This window comes from Lonchura striata, chromosome 2, assembly GCF_046129695.1.
Source record: "Lonchura striata isolate bLonStr1 chromosome 2, bLonStr1.mat, whole genome shotgun sequence".
NCBI lineage: Eukaryota > Metazoa > Chordata > Aves > Passeriformes > Estrildidae > Lonchura > Lonchura striata.
In genome coordinates, this window is record NC_134604.1 from 34,260,865 (window position 1) to 34,281,272 (window position 20,408).

General features: G+C 35.6%; 1 protein-coding gene and 1 pseudogene across 8 annotated transcripts in view; both read right to left on the bottom strand.

Annotated features, from left to right (window-relative positions):
- TENM4 (teneurin transmembrane protein 4) overlaps positions 1–20,408 on the bottom strand; it is a 1,541,819-nt gene that overhangs the window by 1,382,612 nt on the left and 138,799 nt on the right. The gene's annotated exons all lie outside the window — the stretch shown is intronic.
- On the bottom strand, positions 16,834–18,078 carry LOC110473572 (taste receptor type 2 member 40-like; annotated as a pseudogene).

Consider the following 20,408-nt stretch of genomic DNA (forward strand, 5'->3'; position numbering starts at 1 on the left):
AAACTCGTTTATTGTATTTGCCATAATGGACCATCAATCACATGAAAGGAATTTTGAAACTCCTACATTACTTCTGGCAGCTAATTTTTATAAGTTTGTGGGTAATTCAGACATTTCTGTAGCCTACTCTTTGGCAAACTGTTGGGCTTTCTCTTCAAGGTAGAATTATGTTATGCTGCCCAGGTCATAGAGACAAAATCCTTCTAAACTTTTTCAGATAGTCAATGCACTCAATTATTTGTTTGTTAGTTTATTTATTTATTCTCTCTTAGGACTTTTTCAGACTTACTTATTCATACAATTTACTCTTCTGTATGAATGCTAATACTTCAACATTACCATAGTATCTGATGGTCACTATTGTTATTCTTAATATGTATTTTGATAACTACACCTGCGGCAACAGAGAAACAGCAAGTCTTTCACAAGGTCAGAACTCAAATCACATTATGCCTGCAGGGTGAGGTTTGCAGTCAGAGCCAATACCTTTCTTCAGGATAATAGATGCATATGGAAGAGACAAACCAGAACTTGGACACTCAAATCATTCCTCAGAGAACTGTGACTGTCATAACCCCATCTTCCCCTTAAAAAAAATTCACAGCTGCTCAGCACAATGTATTATGCAGATATGTACATTAAATTTCCAGTATGGTCAGGGCAGAACTCGCAGAGTTAATTTTATTGGGAAGACTTGTTCCCATTGTTATTTACTGAGCTTGAGTTTTTTTCCAGATCATCTTGCCAATAAAAACATTTTCACCTGAAAGCAAGCATAAAGACAGTGAACAAGGTTGAAAAGTACATTTAAAAAAGGGCTTAAATTTTTATTTACCCAGCATTAATAAATGCCCAGGTGTTTTGAATTGCTTTTTCATTGCTAAATCAGTGCAGCAAATGACAGAGGGCAAGAGGGAAAGATAAAAGGCATTTCTTCAGAAGTAAAAGAGTACACAAGACCTAATTGTCGCTCAACAGGAATAAATGAACATGACTTAATACCTATATTCCATACTGTTACACACTGTCTGAATGAATTCTACATTTTAGCCTTTCTTGAGTCATATTTTAAGTAATTTCTGGAAGTGGGTTGTAGCAAGTAAGATCTTCACAGATGAATCCACAACTCCAGACAAAAGAACAGTTTTAGGCATGTTTGGAACTCCAGTGGGTTGTATCCACTTATGTGTAAATCTACAGTCCCAAGCCCTATGAACAGGTTTTGTCCAACCCCAGAGACCTCAATGTTTCACATACTCATAGTCACCTGGTTTTTCAACACATGCAAAACATTATTTTTAAAGGACTGAATTTCACATTCCTTTTGCATAAGTTTTGTGATTGATAATAAAAAATGTGATGGATTATGTTTTTAAGAAAAAAAAGAGGCATCGCAAAATGTATTATCAAAGTAAGAAGAGACAAAAAAGTGTAATATACTATTTCATAGCTAAAACTAGAAGGTTTGTTTTCTTGGATTTGGTTTTGGTACTTTGGTTTGTTTGGGATTTTTTTGAAGCTTATAACTCTTAATTCATCTAGAATACCAGTGTTTTGATTTTGTTCAAAGAATATAAAAGTAAAACAGGTCTTATGGTTGATAACATAATGACAATGTATTAAAACCTCCATGTAAATGATCTCATTTTTGCTGATGTTATTGTCTAACACCAATATTATTCAATATTTTGTACTACTGATACACTGAGATACCTGTGACAGTCTAGATCATCTGATGGAAAAACTGCACAATAACATTTTCAAACTTCGTTATATAAATGTTGTATAATAACAGGTGGGCTATGCCATCACCCTCAGTTTGTTTAACTTGATTATTGCCTCCTCAAGTCAGTCAGCTAGGAGTCAGTGTTAACATTTCAGAAATAATAAATGAACTGGTGACAATATACAGAAGTAAAACAGGCTCCAGAGGAGTTGTACACAAGAGGCTGACAGGCTGTCAGAACCTGTCAGGTTTGCACTTCAAACACAGAAAGAGCGTTTACAGACAGCTTTATAAGGAGTTAGTTAATCTCAAAAGGAATAGATGTTATCACAGCTGCTCGGAGAATTCACCACAAATCCATGCATCAAATATGAAGTTTTATTGTATCTGAGCCTTCTGGTGGAGTCTACTGAAACCTAGTCTAGCTGGGCTCTGGGTTAGCTGGCTGCCATCCAATCCAGGTAAGCATAGATAAGTACAGCTACAGACATAGGATATATCCATATTGGATAGATTGGTGGTCAGGGAGGAGGCATTAGGTGAGCAGCTGGAAATTGTCATTCTCTCACTTTGAACTGAAAGTCTGTGACTACCACATAGAAAACAAAGGGCTAACCCCAAGGTCGTGGATAGCAATAGAAAATTTTCATTGTCTTCTTTAATGGATTTAAGCAGACTCCAGATTTGCAATCTGTTCTAATAGTATTTTATCTAAAAATACTTTTCACTGAAATGTCTAAAAAGAGAGAAATAGGTTAGGCCAGGATTGGAAAGTCTCTTGAATATTGCTAGAAGAGATTGCTTTTGCTTGGCAAGCAAGAGGTGAAATGGAGCTATATTTCTTCTTTGTAGTTATACCAATGGGATAAACAACAGAGAGTTAGATGAGTTATGTAAGATGAGAATCTGATATAAGAACAAATATAAATGAATATAGATTGAAAATCAGATAGTCTAAACATTGGAAGACTGTGATTTTAGAACAGACTTCCAATCACAGTATTAGAAGTAAAAATAAATCTAGCAAGGTACATTTAGTTTATATGGCACAAGGTCCAGACTGTAGTGGTGAGAAACTAGACTCCAACTAATTAATTTCTCATCAGACCTCTTTTTCTAAATTACAATATCTTAAAACTAAAAGGGTAGAGAGAAGCACTCCTTCCCTGTCCATCCCATGAATAAATTGTAGCTGTCTCCTACACATTGAAATGAGAGGGAAAAAGACTGCCTGTGACTGTCTCCTAGAGATCCCAAAATGATGGTCCCACTAATCCCTGTGCTCTGAAGTCAGTTAGTTTCTTTTCCATCTATAAGAGATTAAATCTCAAAATGCCAAATTTTGGTGAAGTTATAAAGATATTTTAATTTCTCTATTTTTTTCATACTCTCGAGAAGGGGAGGAGTAGGAAGGAGGAAGGGGAACAAGATAAGAGGATATTGTATGTTATAACATTAGACATACTTTGTATGCAATCGCATGAAGTCTGTAAATCTGCAGTTCTCCTCTACTGTAGTACAGACTATGTGGCACCTACAGGTGCTCTAAGATTGCTAAACTTTTCTACTATTAGATTTAAAACAATGTCAGTAGCTTCCTTCTTCCAGTGTCACTGTCTCAATTCCTTTCCTAGTTATGCCACACTTCAGCAGCTTGGCTTGGCTGTCATTGTGCACACCTTGTTCTGAAGGATATATGCAAATAACTAGGAAAGGCTGTTAGCAGTCTCTTTGAGATAAGCTTTCTTTTTGGTCATAATGATAAGATTAAAAAGATTATGGCCACAACACATGGCTGTGAAACATCCTGACTCTTCACTGGCAGGTGCAATTGCTGCTCCTGGACAAATGAGCAACAGTAACTTTTACTCACTATAAAAAACAAGTAAACTAAAAGCCCCCCTAACAGCTACAACGATGAAAAGGAAGGAAATTGTAGCCATTGGAATTTGGTTGCTCTCCTAATTTAAAGGTTTGCCTTGTTATGATCACATTGGATTCAATCAATTCATTCAATAGATCACATGCTTTTTGAGTTTAAATAATGGTGATTACATCTTACATGTATACATGTGAAATATGTCACTTTTAAAACAAACAAAAAATAGAAATTATGTCTAATAATGTTTTATAGATCAGGTGAATATATAATGTTACTGAAAGGCATTTAGTTGATGTTGTTTCCTAAGGAGTAAAAAAGAGTGGAGTGCTTCTTTTGATCCATGGAGCGGGTGAAAAAAAGAAATATAATTTTTAATTACAGCATCAGGTACTGAACCTCCAAAGCAATTTTTTCGTTGTTGTCTAGTAATGCTCTGCAGCACAATCTTAGTCCAAGACCTTGACATGACCCATGATGAACAACGAGGTGTGTGATTTTTTTTACTATCCTCAGGACTGAGCTGCATGGCTTTTAATTGGGTCAAGACTTATAATAGACTTCAAAGTATTTTCTATTTTGTTCTTATTGCCATGATAGTGGCTCAGTTGGATAATGCAATTTCAGAGCATTATCATGTAAGTAGCTTTCATATTGAATTAGAAAAATAAAACAGGATAAGAAAAGTAATGCATGCTAGACATCTCTTACAATAAGCTTCTGCATCTTTTCACCATAAAATGACATCTGTGACCTTTCTCTTCCCTTTTCAGTACAATCAGTCAGTATGAAAAGCTCTGCTCTACAGTTAAAAATAGATAACCCCACCTTATAAATGTTGTTCAGCAGAACATACTTGTCTGCCTTGAAAGACAAAGAAAGAAGGTAGCAGTATGAAATTATGTAGGAAATATATTTTTGTGTTCCTATTTTCTGTATTAGCTGTCAAAATTCTATGACAAGGACAGGAAAATAATTGACCATGGTATTCAGGTACCCCAAGTATGTTCCTCCTTGTCCAGAGAAACAAAATCCAGTGTACTCTGAACTAGTGAATGCTAGAGACAGAGCTGACTTGAAAATTTACCCATTCAGGAAAGAGTAAAATCTCCTTCATTTGCATGATGGACAACCAACCTCAAAAATGCATTCAGTTTTCTTACTTGTCTTTGAGTAGATACCCTTTTCTTTTGCAGATGCTGTGCTATTTTATTTATTGAATTAATAATTTATCTTATAACAATACCAGCATATTTTTTCATTCTCCATAACTCTGAGCCAAACTCTTTCTAGTTATAAAGGTTTTTCTTTTACATTTGAGAAAATTTCTCAAGGAGGGACACCCCTTTAGGTGCTGACAATATTACTTTATTTCTTGTTTTATTAATTAGTTAGCAAAATAATAATCTATTACAGTATTTGCTGAATAATTTTATCACTAGCCATCCTGCAAGGATGTTTAATTTCTTTATGTTTAATTTCTGATTCAGAGTGCTATCAACCATGTATGGCTTGTTTGGCTAAAGGCTGTTGATAGACTGTTGGCTGCTGTCATTTGTCACAGCCTCAGCAGTTTTCATAGAGCTGTTTGCAAGGAATATTAATGATACAAACTGAACATGTATGATAGGCTCCTGAGTGTAAAAATAATGGTTTTAAAAATAAAACCATGGCTCTGTTGATTACAGTCACACAGTGAAGAGGAACATCTTAAAGTTTATGGCAAAAATAACACTTTCCCAATGTCAGGACTTGTGTCAAATTTTTTTCTTGTGTTGAATATGGTAGGTAATAAATGCCCTTATTATGAAGTTTGGTCACATTGTACAAAAAATGGAAAAGGAACAGTAACTGTCAAATATAGGTGAAAACCGCATAGCAAATACAACAATAAAATAATAATAGCACTGTTTAAAATGTTATCATGTGTGCACCATGAAAAATAAAGAATCTGATACTTTTGTAAGTGGGTTCTGATTCATAGAGAACTGTATATTTTTGTACTTTACCCACCATCACCTGCTTTTCTTTTCCTTCACCTTTAAAGGCTTGTGCCCAGTGCTGCTGTACAGCTGTGGGTGCTGATGGTGTAATCCCAGAACACTGTGCTTCAGCTTCATTTTCCAAACAAATCAAGCAGGAGCAGCAACACTACATGGGTTTGATAGGCCTGAGAGTATCTAGAAAATATTAACCTGAGAGTAGATGTTTTCTATCTTGGAAGAATCTGGCTCTATACTGTGGACAAATGAGGCACAGTATTCAAAATTACAGTAATACTATGGTTCCATTTTTTAAAGATAGAAAAATAAAACCAGGAAAAATATTTTTAAGTTATTCTTCTGCCAGTATAGGACTGGATGGTAATTTACCATCCAGTAACCAGAGGTTAACAGAAAAAAATAGAGATAACCATCAAAGAAAATTGTACACAGCCCATGGAAACATGAAAAGTGTGTGACAAAGGCACACCAAGATTCCATCCTGACCTATTTTTCCTCTTGGAGAAGTATTAAATGATAGGCATAACCACTAAACCCCTGTCACCAATCTCTGTTGTGGGCAGAGCTGCAAACCTTAAATCACGTGAATGATACTAAAAGCACATGCTTAGTCCTTAGAGGGCAGAATTTCTCTACACAGGTATTATTTAAATTTGTCTCTTAACATTAGGGAATGAAGGAACTAACTTCAGGGATAATACACAAATACATTGAAAGCCTTGATCACCAAATCTCATAATGAACTGTGACTGTTTGCTCGTGATGCTGCTGAGAGACACTGAATTTTTGAAGATATTTTTTGTCTGTTATATATATGTCTTGCTCTGTTTACACTGAAAACTAAAAGCAGAAAAAATACAGATCAGGAATGGGTTTTATAATAAACCCTTAACAACAGAGATTCTTCTTTAGTTTTTGTCCTTGAAGGACCTGGAAAATAAAGAAAAGTATTAGGACATAGTACACTGATTTAAGTAGCTTCTGAAACTAAGCAGTAGGTTTGCCTTGTGAATCTGATGTACAGGAAGAGCAGCTATAATTTAATGGATTAAATTTGAGTTTAAGAGATTTCAAGCTCTAGTCTGTTGAGTGAATCAGCCCCTTGAAAACAATGTGAGTTTTTGGTAGAGGCTAAAGACTCTAAACCTCAGTGACCTGGCTTATCTGTGCAACAAGAAAAGCAAAGCTGTTATCTGAAAACACAACAGGTGAAAGGGCAATAGGAAATTTAAATTATTTATAAAACTGGGCTTGGTCAGAGATTTTTCATATCATATCTTTCTTTCCTCTCCTGTATTTGAATATATGATAATTGAATTTAATGAGAGGAAAAAAAAAAAAAACCAAAACCAAACCCACTGAATTTCTTGTAGAGATTAGATTTTTGTTTGAAAGATTCTTGGGAGTTTTATTTTCTTTTTTTTTAACCTAATAGGTAATAGGAATTCAGGACTTCCATGAGGAGCTGCTACTCAAGTATCTTTTTCTCTGGTTTATTTAATTTGATTTTGTTTTTTCATAGCAGTATCTTTCAATTAGCATCCCTATTTTCCTACTCTGTCTTTTGGCTGTTCATGTTTTCATGAACCTCCTGTTCCTTAAAATTCTCTCTTGCTTTTTGTATTCACACTAAGGTTTGTTAACAGACTTTGCTGGTAGATGATTTTACCGGTTATAGTTAAGAGTAATTCCACAATATCAACAATATGGAGGATTTTCATTCACTGTAGAGGAATAAGCCTCATCAGATTTTATGTATCCCTAGTACAGTGCTTCTACTCTGGGTTCTGCTAAATACCAACATTTTCTGCAGGCTCATCATGGAAAACTTTACCCTCTGATTGCTGACAAAAAGTCTATATCTTGATTAAAGTCTCAACTTCTCTTTCAGTAATAACAATTTTTGAGGAGTAACTGATATGATCTTGCATTATTTTTTCCAGAATTACTAGAGTATTTGGACCCCAAAAAGTAAAAATGTAATTCACATGGAAAGAAAAAAGATTGTTGTGTACTTTAATCTCCACAAATCTATTGACACCACAGTCATTTTCTTATCCTGTGAAACCATACTAGTACAAAACTGCCATACCTCCACTGACTGAAAAACAACTAAAAAAGTTATACCAGAGTACAAAAAGGAATGGATGTTTCTCACCAGGAAAGAAATTTCCTGTGTGCATTACTAACTAGTCTTGTGACTGTATGCTGACTTTCACTCTGGGGAACAAGAACTTGTTTCTCAGAGACTAGAAGCTGGAATGGTGAGTGGAGTTTCCATCAGTGTATGAGGCTATAAAGACAAATTACTCTGTTCCTCTGCATATCACTTGGAGCAGAATTTCACTAAAGAACAACTTTTATCAAAAGTAAAGCCTTGTATTGAGTCATACCTTAGCTTAAAAGAGCTCAGATAGTAGTTAATCTATCACAACTTAATGCACTTTGCTCCAGGGAGTAAGCTACACTTCCAGATGAAATGAGGACCTTGTTCCCAGTCTAATTTTGTTTTTCTTCACCTCCCAGGCACTGCACCTTATTGAGCTTCTCAATAAGCTCAGTTTAAAGAGCCTTTTCATACCAGAGAACTTTTCCCTGTGCAGGACATATTCACTTGCTTTTTGATAACATTCTTAGCCTGAGTTATTTCACTCTTTCAGTCTCCTTCAAAAATATTCTAGTGAAATTTTCCTGAAATTTAGATAGTCAACTCCATTTTCGAACCTTTCCTCTCCATGATGCTTTCACCCCAATATAATCCCACAAAAAGTTGGACATCTCCAGAGCCCAATAGAAGTCATCAGAGAACCATGGGGAGCCAGGAAAGTACCACAATCAGTCTTAGGTACCATCATTCCCTCTGTTTCCTGCTTTCTTATCTCAGTTGTCCTGTCTTTGGACATCCAAAATTTCTTATATGGAAAAGAGATGATAGAAGGGAAACATCACAGGCTTTTCACATCTTTTTTAAATTTCAAATTCCTTGCACAAGTTTCTATCAAAAATTTGACAAATGAAAATATACAGCACATTCAGCCTGAGATTTATAGCTGCTATACAGTATGGGGTTTATATAGATAATATAAGATTTATTCAGGCTTTTCTTTTTTTTAAGCTGTCTGTTTTATGTAGCAAATATTCAAAATAAGATTCTCACTCAAGGCTCTTTGGGGACTCTTTTGTAAGGCAAGAAAATCAATTGTTCATCTAGCAACATCATTTCAGGCATGAGCTAAAGCATGCATTTATTTACCAAAAAATCAGGTTGTATGAAATGTAGGCAAACAAAATAAAAATAGGAAATAAAATATTCTGCATTTATACAGCAAATCCTATGTATTATTTCAAACTAATTTAGAGTAGCAAATAAAAACCTTTTTATTCCTGCAGGACAATGAAGTATAGAGATGATTGATATATCATTGGAAGCCCCATAGATAATAGAACTAAACTGAGATGCTGAGATGCACCTAAGGTATGAGTCGCTCTTGCCCTATTTACAGTGCTTTTTCACAGAACATACTAAACTTTGTAAGTATCACAGCCAGCTTAATTTCTTTTAAATTCAGTCTGGAAAGAAGTTATTCCATAGAAATGTTTGTTGAATAATGTATTTGGATGAAGATTGTTCAATCAGCACTATGAAAGTACAGTGCTTGCAACTGCATGTGAATATATAGTGTAAAAAACTCAAGTACTAGAAGTAGTTCATGGGCTCTTCACAGCAAGCAATCACTTATCAAGCCACATGACAGCAAGGTATATGATCACAACATCAGTTCAATGCAAAAAGTGATTTTCTGAAGAAATCATGACAGCTGGCTTATAGATAACTGTACTGCTTTTGCTGTCAACTTTTAAATAATAGGCTATAATAAAAAGAAAAAAAAACCCTACACAAAGCTCCTGTAGGAAAAAAATGTCTCAAGTGAACTATTTGATTCTTAGTATTTTGATATGAGATTTAAAAATTTGACTCTTGAAAACTCAAGAGCCTTCTCAGCTGAAAGATGAAAGGATACAAAGGACTTGACCATGAAACTAAAATATAGAATCATATTTAGTTATGCCTCAGAAATAAGTGAGAAAAATATACTGCATATTCACAAATTTTAAATTTTTTGTACTGTTTCACTGCCCTTCTCCTCAAAGTATTGGTATATAAGAACTTGATCAGTTCCAGGGATTTTCCTACTCTTGTGTTTGCACTCATTTGTAGCAAGTTTTTCTTAGAATTTGCCCCTTTAAATAAGGAAGGAATTTTATGTATTATAATGGCTTAGAGGAAGATAAGCAATATTGAATAAATGTTTTGTTTTAAATCTGCTATAAGCTGAGTATAGTGTATTCAAACAAGTAGCAGTGATCCCCAAAGACAGTCCAGGCAATCTTGGTGATTTAGTTGCACCAGCTGAATAACAGCAGTAAAAAAAAAAAAACCCAAAAAACCAAAAACAAACAAACAAAACCCGACAAAAGAAAAGCAAAACCAAAAAACCAACAACAACAAAAAATAACCTAGAAACATAGAAGGAAAGGGAAAAAGACAGAAACTAGATGATATTTACATGCATATGTGTCCTGGAACTGTCAGAGTTGCCAGATTTTTATCTCCTTCTGATAAGTTTGAGGACAGAGATAATTAACTGATTACATTCAAATGGAATGATGACAGGTAAGTACACCCCAGTGGTATCCAGTGGAACGATATGGAGAGCTGAAAAACCTCATCATCTATCACCCTGACATCTGTGAGAGGATTAATTACTGCAGTACAAAAGGAAAAGCTAAAATAAGTCAAAGTACAGTGAGAAGAAATAACAGAAGAGATCACCAGTCCTCCGAGGGATGATCTGAGAATCATCCAAAAGTTCCCAGTTTTGGTCAGAACAGCAGTTTGGAGCTTGAGATGTTCATATAGGTGAAGAAGTTCAAAGAGAAGGATAACCAAGGATTGTTAAGCATCTCCTCCCTTAGCTTGGTAATGTATGTAGGTTGTTTCTAATAGCAAGAAAAGCAAGGCACTTCTGGAAGCTTCCACAGGGCCAGCCTGAGATTTTAGCCTTTCCCACTGACTTTGTAAAGCAAATCAAGCTGATTTGCTGATTTGCAAATCAAGCTCCATGCTGATGAAATGCAGCAGGCCAAGGGACTGGGAAGGAGAAGTTTGGGTTGACTCATCATGGATCATTAACAAACCTTCTCCTTCTTCCCAGTCCCTTGGTCCACTGCCTATGTATATTATGAGTTTTTATTGTGTTCACCCAATTTCAAATCCAATACAAAGTTTGAGTTGTCATTCACTTTCCAAAAGCCAAACTCTCTTTAGACAGAATGTGCTTTGGAGCTGTCTTTTGAAATAAGCACAGACTTGCTTTGTAAGAGCCAAAAGACAGGGGACCTAAGACTAGCTCTTCACAGCATCAGGGAATTGAAGCCAAGAGATATTATATCTCAGAATAACCTTTTCCGGGGGATATTTCTGAGAAATTTTCTCCCTTTCCCTGCCTCAATAGAGCCATGGCACAAGAAAAATGCACAAGCTCACCCACTTGTAAAAAAGCAATGAAAAAGGAGACTGGCTGCTGCTCTAGTCCAAACATGACTTAAGAATGATGTAGTTCTTATACTATGTCATTTCCCCTTTTGAACTGAATTTAATTGAGATATAGGTACTTATTTATTCAAACTGGTCAGATGTATTTCTCTACGTGTGCAAAAACACTGGTTCAGATCCCTGAAGAAAGGTATGGGTACCTCAAACAAGAGAAATATTATATCTGTGACCTTTGAAACTCAAATTATATCAACATGTTATGTTAGGGGTCTGAACCTCTGTTGGTTGAACACCTGTATAAAGCTCATGCTGTGCTTCTTATGATTTATCAAATGAGCTCAACAAATACCTATTCATAGTTCCTGTTCTATGTGTTTCTTGGAGGAGATTGAGAAGTTCCTCAGGAAAAAAACCCTGATTTTCTTCTGATCTGTTGGTGAGAATTAATTGCAATAGACAGATTTCTGTTTTCTTCTTTAAGAGAGTGAGCAAGTTTATGAATATATACTTTCTTTCTGATGTTTCTCAGGATGCAAATATCTCAAATAATTTTTAGTCCTGAACATAAAATTTACACATGCAGTATTTTGAACTCAGTGTTTTCCAATTTGAAGTTGGTGTTTTCCACTTTGCTATTTGCATATGTGCAGCTACATTCTATTTCCTCTTTTTCCTTCTTATCTCAATCCTAACCAATGAAAATATTTGGATATTCATCTCTACTCTGGAAGGGAAACAAATAGTGTAAACATAGAAATGAACAAGTGTTTGAGGGATTGAAAGGTGATGACTAAAACTAAACAGAGGAAGTAAAGACTTTAGAAGGACCTTAAAGGACACAGGGAAAAATGAGAAAGAAAATAACAGTATGTAAAAAAAAAAGGGATCCACACAGGAGTGAGAGAAAGCAAATGGCAGGGAAAGAACAAAGCAGAACTGACTAAAGTGAGATTTCAAAGTGAAGCTTCACCTATCTCCGGGTATCAGCAGTGTGGAATCTTGTTTGTTGGGTTTGATTTTTTTTTTTTTTTTCCTAAATGCCTTCATAAGGAAAGGCAGAAATTTTATTTGCAATATTATCACAAAAGAAGTATGTGTCTGACAAAACCAATAAGGTGCATTGAAATGTTTGTTTATTATAGTAAATATGTGAATTAACCCATCTTGATTTCATTGGTATATATTTGCAATAACAGCAGAAACAGCAGCAAAAATAGTGGGATTTTTAGAGGAAGTGGCAAGAAATATGAGGGATAAATGTAGAATTAATGTTTTTTTCTAAAAAGGAAAAGAAAAAGAAGTATTCAAAGGAGAAGGAAAAAATAAAAGATACAAAATGAGAAATAATTGAATTCAAATATGACACAGGCAAAGGGGGTGGAAGAAGATAAAAAATAGAATATAATTACCTACCAATCACTTTTTAAATTTATGAATTATATCATCCATCTTAATCTCATCAGAATATCACATCTGAGTGCCTAAAGGCCAGAGAGGGTTTAATTTCACCCCTTCTCCCCAAGAGGCAATTAAGAAATGATGATGTCAAGTCATTGTTCCTGTTTAGCACTTTGCATCTACTTTTCCTGTGGCAGAAAAAGAACTGTTTTGCAGTGGAGCATTCAGTGCATGGATCTCAGTTCAGCAATAGCAGCTTTGGAAGTCTGCATTGCTGCCCCACTTTGTTTACCAGTTTGTTTACCTCTACTGGGAAAAGAGACCAGCCAAAGTAAATCCCATGGATCTGTGAGACTTTCACTTTCCTCTCCTCTCAAAAGCCCAATTAAACCCCACTGTAGCCACCACTCATATTACTACTCTGATTTCTGATGATAAAAGATCCCTGTCTTTTCACACACAGGCTGAATATTTGAGAAGGATTTATCTCCTTTCAATGTGGAAACAAGAAAAATTTTAGGAGTGAAAAACCCTCTGACCACTGAAAAGCTTATGAGCATCAGAAACTCTGGTTTCAAGATGGTCTATGCTTTTCTCTGATGTAACTGATATTCATTATGAGTATTTTGGTCAATGTAAATTTTGGCTCCTTGCAAAAACATAGGTATTGTGAGGGAGAAATGGCACTTTGAAAATAATAAATCTTAGAAATTATATTAACATGAGCCTAATTTAGATTTTTAATATTTACAAATATTCAAAGCTATTTTCACATTAATATATATAGAATTTTTTAAAATAAACCTTAAAACTCACGTCTCTATGAAGATTTATATGGAACATTATTTATACACTTAACTAAGCTCTAGTGACCTCCCACCCAGATATCCTCAAATGAGGAACAAACAGGATAAGAAATATTGAGGGGAAGACAGATTAGCCTTCAGGAGTATTTTGTAACATTGGAGAAACTGTCCTTGTGACATTAATTAAATGAAGGCTGAGTATTACGATAGAGAAGACAATAAATAAATAGGAATAAAAGTAATCCCAGGTTATAATCCTATTATAAACTCCAACAGGAGGGAAAACTTTTCTCCAGACCTTGCACGAAGGTGGGAAGTCATATTTCAAGAAAAGATAGGTACAGTGTGGCATTTCCATTGACACATTTTACTTTTCAAATTACCCAAAATTATTCAGAATAAATTAGCACTGTTGTGCTGTCAGAATCAAAGAAGGTGAAAAGCTTCCTGATTACTGCTAGAAAACCAGCAAAAGTGAAGATTGGAGTTTTAGTGGCATTTATGAGAACATCTGTCCTGGGATCCACAGGGCTGGCAGTGCTGGTTTGTGTACCTAGCAGAGAGGAAATTACATCATGGAGAGCAGCAAACTGGGCAAGGATGGCTGCATGGCTAGCAGAGGACAGGCAGTATGTTAGAAATAGCAGAGCTCATACCCAGCATCCTGCTATTGATTTGGTCAGTAGAGCCTCTGAACAATGCAGGCAAAAGGAAAGGCATGACAAAGCAGACCGGCAGTTGAAACTCAGAATGTCTGTGGTAGTTCTTTCTGATTCACATGCCGAAAGACTGATAGTGAGAAGCTTGCCAGCTTCATGAACATGCTACTGAGATTGAAATTAAAAGTCCCTTAATTTCTGCAGCAAAATACAAAAATACAGCAAAATACTGGTTTTCCTGGACACAGAATTGTGATAAATTCTGACCCAAAAAAAGCAAGCACAATGGCACTAAAAAAAAAAAAAATTGGAGAAGACAATGAAGACAATGCTGGTTTTTCATGCAACTGGTATGAACAACTGCACTAATCACTATTTTTCTTCATACTTGTAATGATTCTGGTCCTGCCACAATTTCTGGCCTTATACAATCTGCAGACAGTATTCTCCCATTCATGTTGTCCCCATTTCATGTAACTTGAAAAGTTCCAGGAGAAACGTACTGGTGAACTCAGTCTTATTGTCAATCATATAAACACTTCTTAGACAATGAAATCTCAATGACATTATTCTTATGATTTTTGGGGGCACAAATAATAATTGCCAAAACATTCATTGGGTTTATTGATCTGCTTTCTGGAATAAACTAGATATAGAAATAAATCTACTGTAATTTGGTGAGTGATGTTTTTTTGTAAAATAATAATGAGAAATCTTTTTTAAAATGTACCTGAAAGAGCAGGCTAGATCCGAAGAGAATACAGAAGATTATTTTAGTGTGGGATAGGATGAAATCCAAAGACCAGGGTAAGATCAAAAAACAAATAGAAATCTGTATATACTGTGGAAGAAGTCATGAAAATAAATTGAAGCTTGAGGGAAGGATGGAATGGAAAAGGACAAAACTAATAATTTATTTACCAATCCAGTCATTTAAAATTCTAATCGATATACCCATCTATCTCACTCTATGCTGTGTGTAACAAAACTTTCATCAATACAACATAAAGACGTCAAATCCTTCAGCTTTGTCCTCTTCCCCTTCAAGGACTGGAGGATAGTATTAATGATTGTTCCTGCCTCAGATCTCCCTCTCTTGAAGGTGAAGAAGCTAAGCAAAGGCTGTTATCATCTTTGGCTCTGGTTCCTTTACTTCAGACTGTCTTTAGAAAACGGTTTGGAGCTCACTGGAGAAATGATAAGCTTAAAAAACCAAATACCCCTACCAATCACCCCTCAATAAACCAGTCTCAGACCAACTCATTTTTTACAGGACACTTTTTTTTCCCAAAGTTGCCAGCTGGAAGAGCTGTCGCTGTGTGGCTGTTCTGACCCTGGTCCATGTTGGCAGAGCAGAGTGCTGCTGTGACATGAGCATTATATTTCCCACCTGCTTCTCTCTAGGGACTTTTGTGTCCTTCTTGATTCAGCACCACAGTAGTGGACATTACAGAAGCTTTAGTTTTACAGTACAACATACTGTGCCTCCAAATGCTGTGTTTGTGAAATTAATGACTCTCCCTTATGCTTTGAAGTCTGAACCCCTGGTTTACATGTGCTAATAATCATATCATTTCATATCACACAGACATCCTCTTATGTCTTCTATTAACACATAGCTCATTCTCAAAAATATTTTAAGGTACCAATTAAAACCATTTATCTGTGGTATAAATGTATCATTTATCACTCTTTATCTAATAATGTTAAACAGTCATTTTTTTTCAAAGAATTTGATAAACTGATTACTCTTGTGTTTCAAAGACTGAGGCCACTTAACTCCAAGAATAAGTGAATCATTCTGCTCATTAATTTTATAGGTGGGACTGAAACTCTCACCACAGTAATTTATAAGCTGAGAACTTTAGAACAGATTTATCAAGCACATTATTTGATAAAACATGATAGGATTTGTTAAATATATTTCATCAACCTCATGTGAAACTTCATAGTAATATAAAATTTTAAAAGAAAACAGCCATAGAAACAACTCATAGTAATGTTGCTCAAAGCAATAACAAATCATGACAATAAAGGCAAATCTATGATCAGAATGGTCAACTCAACAAGAGTGAGATTTTCTAGAGGTAGTTCTATGTACCTACATCATGTTACAGTGTAATCACCATCCGGGTAATCCAATTTCAAGGAAAAAACAAATATGCATAACATATATTTCAAACAAAATTATCCATTTATAAATAGGTATTTAATCACTATCTTGTTACAGATATACTGGAATCCTAAAACAAATAAACCTCATTCAGAATGCAATTTGATTATATCAGTTTGCTGTATGTTTCCAAATCTTAATTTTCCCTCATGTTATAATCCAGTTGGCTTTTCCAGTTTGAAAGTACAGTCTTTTTCCATGTAACACCAGTTATGACTTGCACAACATGTTTTTAGTCAAATTTTAACCTTCTCAGGTAAAAAATCCTTTACTTGAGAGATTATACTTGTGATCTCTGTACATTCTTGTCTGTTTTAGTCCTCATTTTCTTCAATTCAAACAGGTCATAAAACTTTCAGTCTTAAACTGATAATCTGAAATCACAAAGCAATCTAAAACTGATTTCTTATTTAAGTACATTATTCTCATTCAGTACATTTTGGTTCTCATTCTGTATTAAGCAGGATAGCAGGAGCTGGAGTGGTGCACAAATAAGGCAAAAATGCACATTATTTCAGGTGGTCTGAAACACGAAGGAGGACTAGTCACAGAAATCTCTGCAAGATGAAAGTTATCATTTAAGAAAAAAAAAACCAGTGAAACAATACATATGAGTCTTGATTTCATATCTCTTACTGAAAAGTGTTTCTCTCAAGCCTGGGACTTGGAGGCTTATCTTCCAAATGGCATTTAAAATGCAGGCAAAGGTTCCTAAATGCCAAATTCAGTTTTGAATTGACTATGATCAGGATAATTGAGTGCATGGAAGGAAATGCCCCAGCTACAACTAAGGATGCTGCAACTTTCACATCTTTACTTTGAGATGTTGACAGTATCAGCAGAATTTGAACTACAAAACTGGAAAGATACAGGATTAAGGAAGAAATAATGGATTTAATAGCAGTTAGGTAAACCTCTATCATAGCATCCCTGAAAGTATCTGCATAACATTGGATCGTTTTTCTGTGTTTCCCCAGAGAAGTAATTAACAGAGCTGAGGTCACCACGGAGAGTACTAGAGGGAAAAAGCAACCTAGAAAGTAAAGAAGCAGCAAGGAGAGAGATGATCTCTCTCAGTCCATGATATGAGCTTTGCTATTTTCTCTGCAGTTCCCTGTTAAGCTGCATAGGTAAGGGCTGGGTGTAATCCATAGTAAAGGAAGAGAAGTCATAGAAGAGATCACCAGCGATCCTAGAAGAAGCCATGGGACTATCTCAGCTATTCTGCGCTTGATTTGCAGCAGCAGCCAGTGGGCAATATTGATTATTTTTGTACAGTACAGGACATAGAGCCAGGTACTGAACCACAAGCTGCTATGGTTTACAAACATCCCCACCACATCAAAGTCCTTATACACTGAAGCCAATTTAAACACATCTGCAAAGTAGAGACTGTGGATGTGCATCAGGACCATCACCTGCAAGATAAATCTTGATGTGCTCAGAAAGATTAGAATCATATCAGCAGAAGATATTTTTTTTTTTTGTTTTTGATCCAATTAATGATATGAACAGTTGTAAAAAATCCATTTCCAATAAATCCAATAACAACTTCAATAGCTACAATGCTTATTGAAACAATAAGAAGTGGTGGCAACTTCTTGTTGCTTTGGTCACTTCTGCCTGATTGGCCTGTGTAGCTGTGCAGGAAGTTGAGCAGTTCTGAAGGTATGTGACTAGTCCCAGCTACTGCCTGCTCACCTTATATCTAGGAACAAAATGACATCTGGAAATGACAGTGAGAAATTATTGATGTTTTTCCTGAATGTACAAATTAGAGAAAGATTTAATAATTAACTCTAACCTTCTACATGCATAAGATTTGGTTATACTTTTTCTTAGGGATGTGAAACAACCAGCTGTATTAACCGACCCATCTTGTGTCCAACTGTTTACATTCTTGTCTAGAGTGACAGAAAGCTCAGTGGCTCTCTGGTTATAGCAGCACCTGACAGTGTGGAGGAGGATGCAACATGAAACCCAAAAGAGGCACCAGTATATCTCATCAAAGGCATCTTATATTGTAACACGTATCTTTCAGGCTGCATTTAAGGTTTATAAATTATAACTAGACCAATTAGTTGCAACCACTTTAACAAGAAGAAAATTAGACAGCCTCCAGCCCTATTCACAGAGGAGCACTCCAGACAACAAGGCTGTCTTTATCCAAGGATTATTGCTGCATTTAGCTGACCACTTCTTATATGTAGTCACATATATGGGATCAAAAGATGATAGTATCTGATGTGCAGAGGACAGACTAGTCAAGTAGGGCAATCCACCTAGCAGAACCCTGTTAAAAACCCCACCCTCTGCAGCTGTTTGGCTCTCTCAGCTTCTATCTCACCAGCTTGCTATGCAGTTTGATACTGAATTTAGACCCGTTCTGCTTTATAGACTGAAAATGTGTCATCCATCTTCATTCATGTCTTTGTGTGAGGCTGTAAATGAGCACAGTCCAGAATAGAGGTGGGCCTCACTGATCTGCATCCTGCATTAGTCTTTATTTATAAACAAATATGTCCAGTTTAGAGAACAGTGTGATTTCACCTTCTCAGTCCTGGATGCATGAATCCAAGTTATGAATACAGTATTGGAAAATTTATATTATCAATATATTATTTCTTGAAATAGAGAAATATTAAATACAATGAGGACTGTGACTACAGAGTGAGAAGCAGCTGACATAGTTAGGCCACTGCAAACAGTCCGAAATTTTATTTGGCAGCAAAATATTTACTTATTTTGTGGGAAAGTTGATATATATTTCTGGAGTTCATTTCTTGACAGAGTAAAATCTTTCAAAGTAAAAGATAGATTGAGTTTCTAATCTGGGCATGGCAAGAATTGTCAATTGGATTTACTTATCAATACTTTCATGCTTCAAGTTTTTGTTGAATTTCTAAGACCACAAGTTAATAGGTATTCATTAACCTATTGAAATTGAAATCTAGACTTAAATTCTTCATAGTTTTTGTTTCTGTCAATCAAAATTGCATTAAACTTAGATTTCATTTTAGGTCCTTGTAATCTCAAAATTAAGAGCTTTTGTCTCTAAAGAATGAACATAATTTTGGCATCACAGCACTGCAAATTGTAAAAAAATAATTGAGACATATTTACAAAACACTGTATATAAGTTTCAGATTTAAAAAGTCTAAATGAATAAAACAAGCAAACAAATTTAAACTAAGAAAACATTGACATGCTTATTTTTTTAACATTCTTTACCAGAAGTATTGAAGAGTGGAAAAGACACATCTTATTAAGGAAAAAAAATTCATAAAGTCTAACTCAATGGCTACTGTGTATTTTAAAGCTATATGCCTAGAGCTTCTTGCATACAAAATATGCATTACATAACTATAGTAGTCAGTTACTTCAAAAATGTAGTTTTAAAGTTACTCAAGGGAACCTGAAAGTAACACTTCATTTTTACGTACGTATGAAATACAGCACTGCAATTATGAAGTGGGAGAATCTAAACCAGAAAATACATTCTAGAAAAGTGCATGACTGAAGCAAATTCCCAGAGGTTCCAACAGCTACAAAATTCTGTTCTATCTTCGTATCAAAAACTAGAATTTGAAAGACAACCATATCTGAGCTTTACCTGCTTGTTTGATTTTCCTGTAAGTGGGAACAATTTACTGAGAACAAAGTAATATTCCTACAAAAGAACATTCCACCATGGTGAACTCCCACGAACTTCTTCAGAAAGTAGCTGACACTCGACCTATGCACCCTGGTGGTATTTAATCCTCAGCTCAGGTAAAGGAAAGAGCCTCAGTGCTCTGTCAGGGACCTCAGTCTAATATGCTCTGCTCTCAGGAATGGCTTCTAAATTTTCTCTTGCTTTGTGCCTCAGTAATTCAGCAGCTCCACAACAAACTGTTATGATCTCCAAGGGTTTTCCAGAGGATGAGTTCACTCTTGGATGATGGTGGCACACACCAGCAGGGATGAAGATAAAAAAGGTTGGTTTGTGTGTCGCTGCAACTTGACCACACCTGACGCTGGCTCCAGACTGGAAATGATCATCATTTCATCCCCTGGTATGCAGATCCTTGAAAGTGCTCATTCCCCTTATTGCTCTTTCCTGACCTCACAGATAGGGTTGTCACATTTATGCTCATTAGCAGACCTCCATTTGGACTACAGAGTAAATCATCATGGTCAGGCCAGATTTATCTGGCAGAAAAGACAC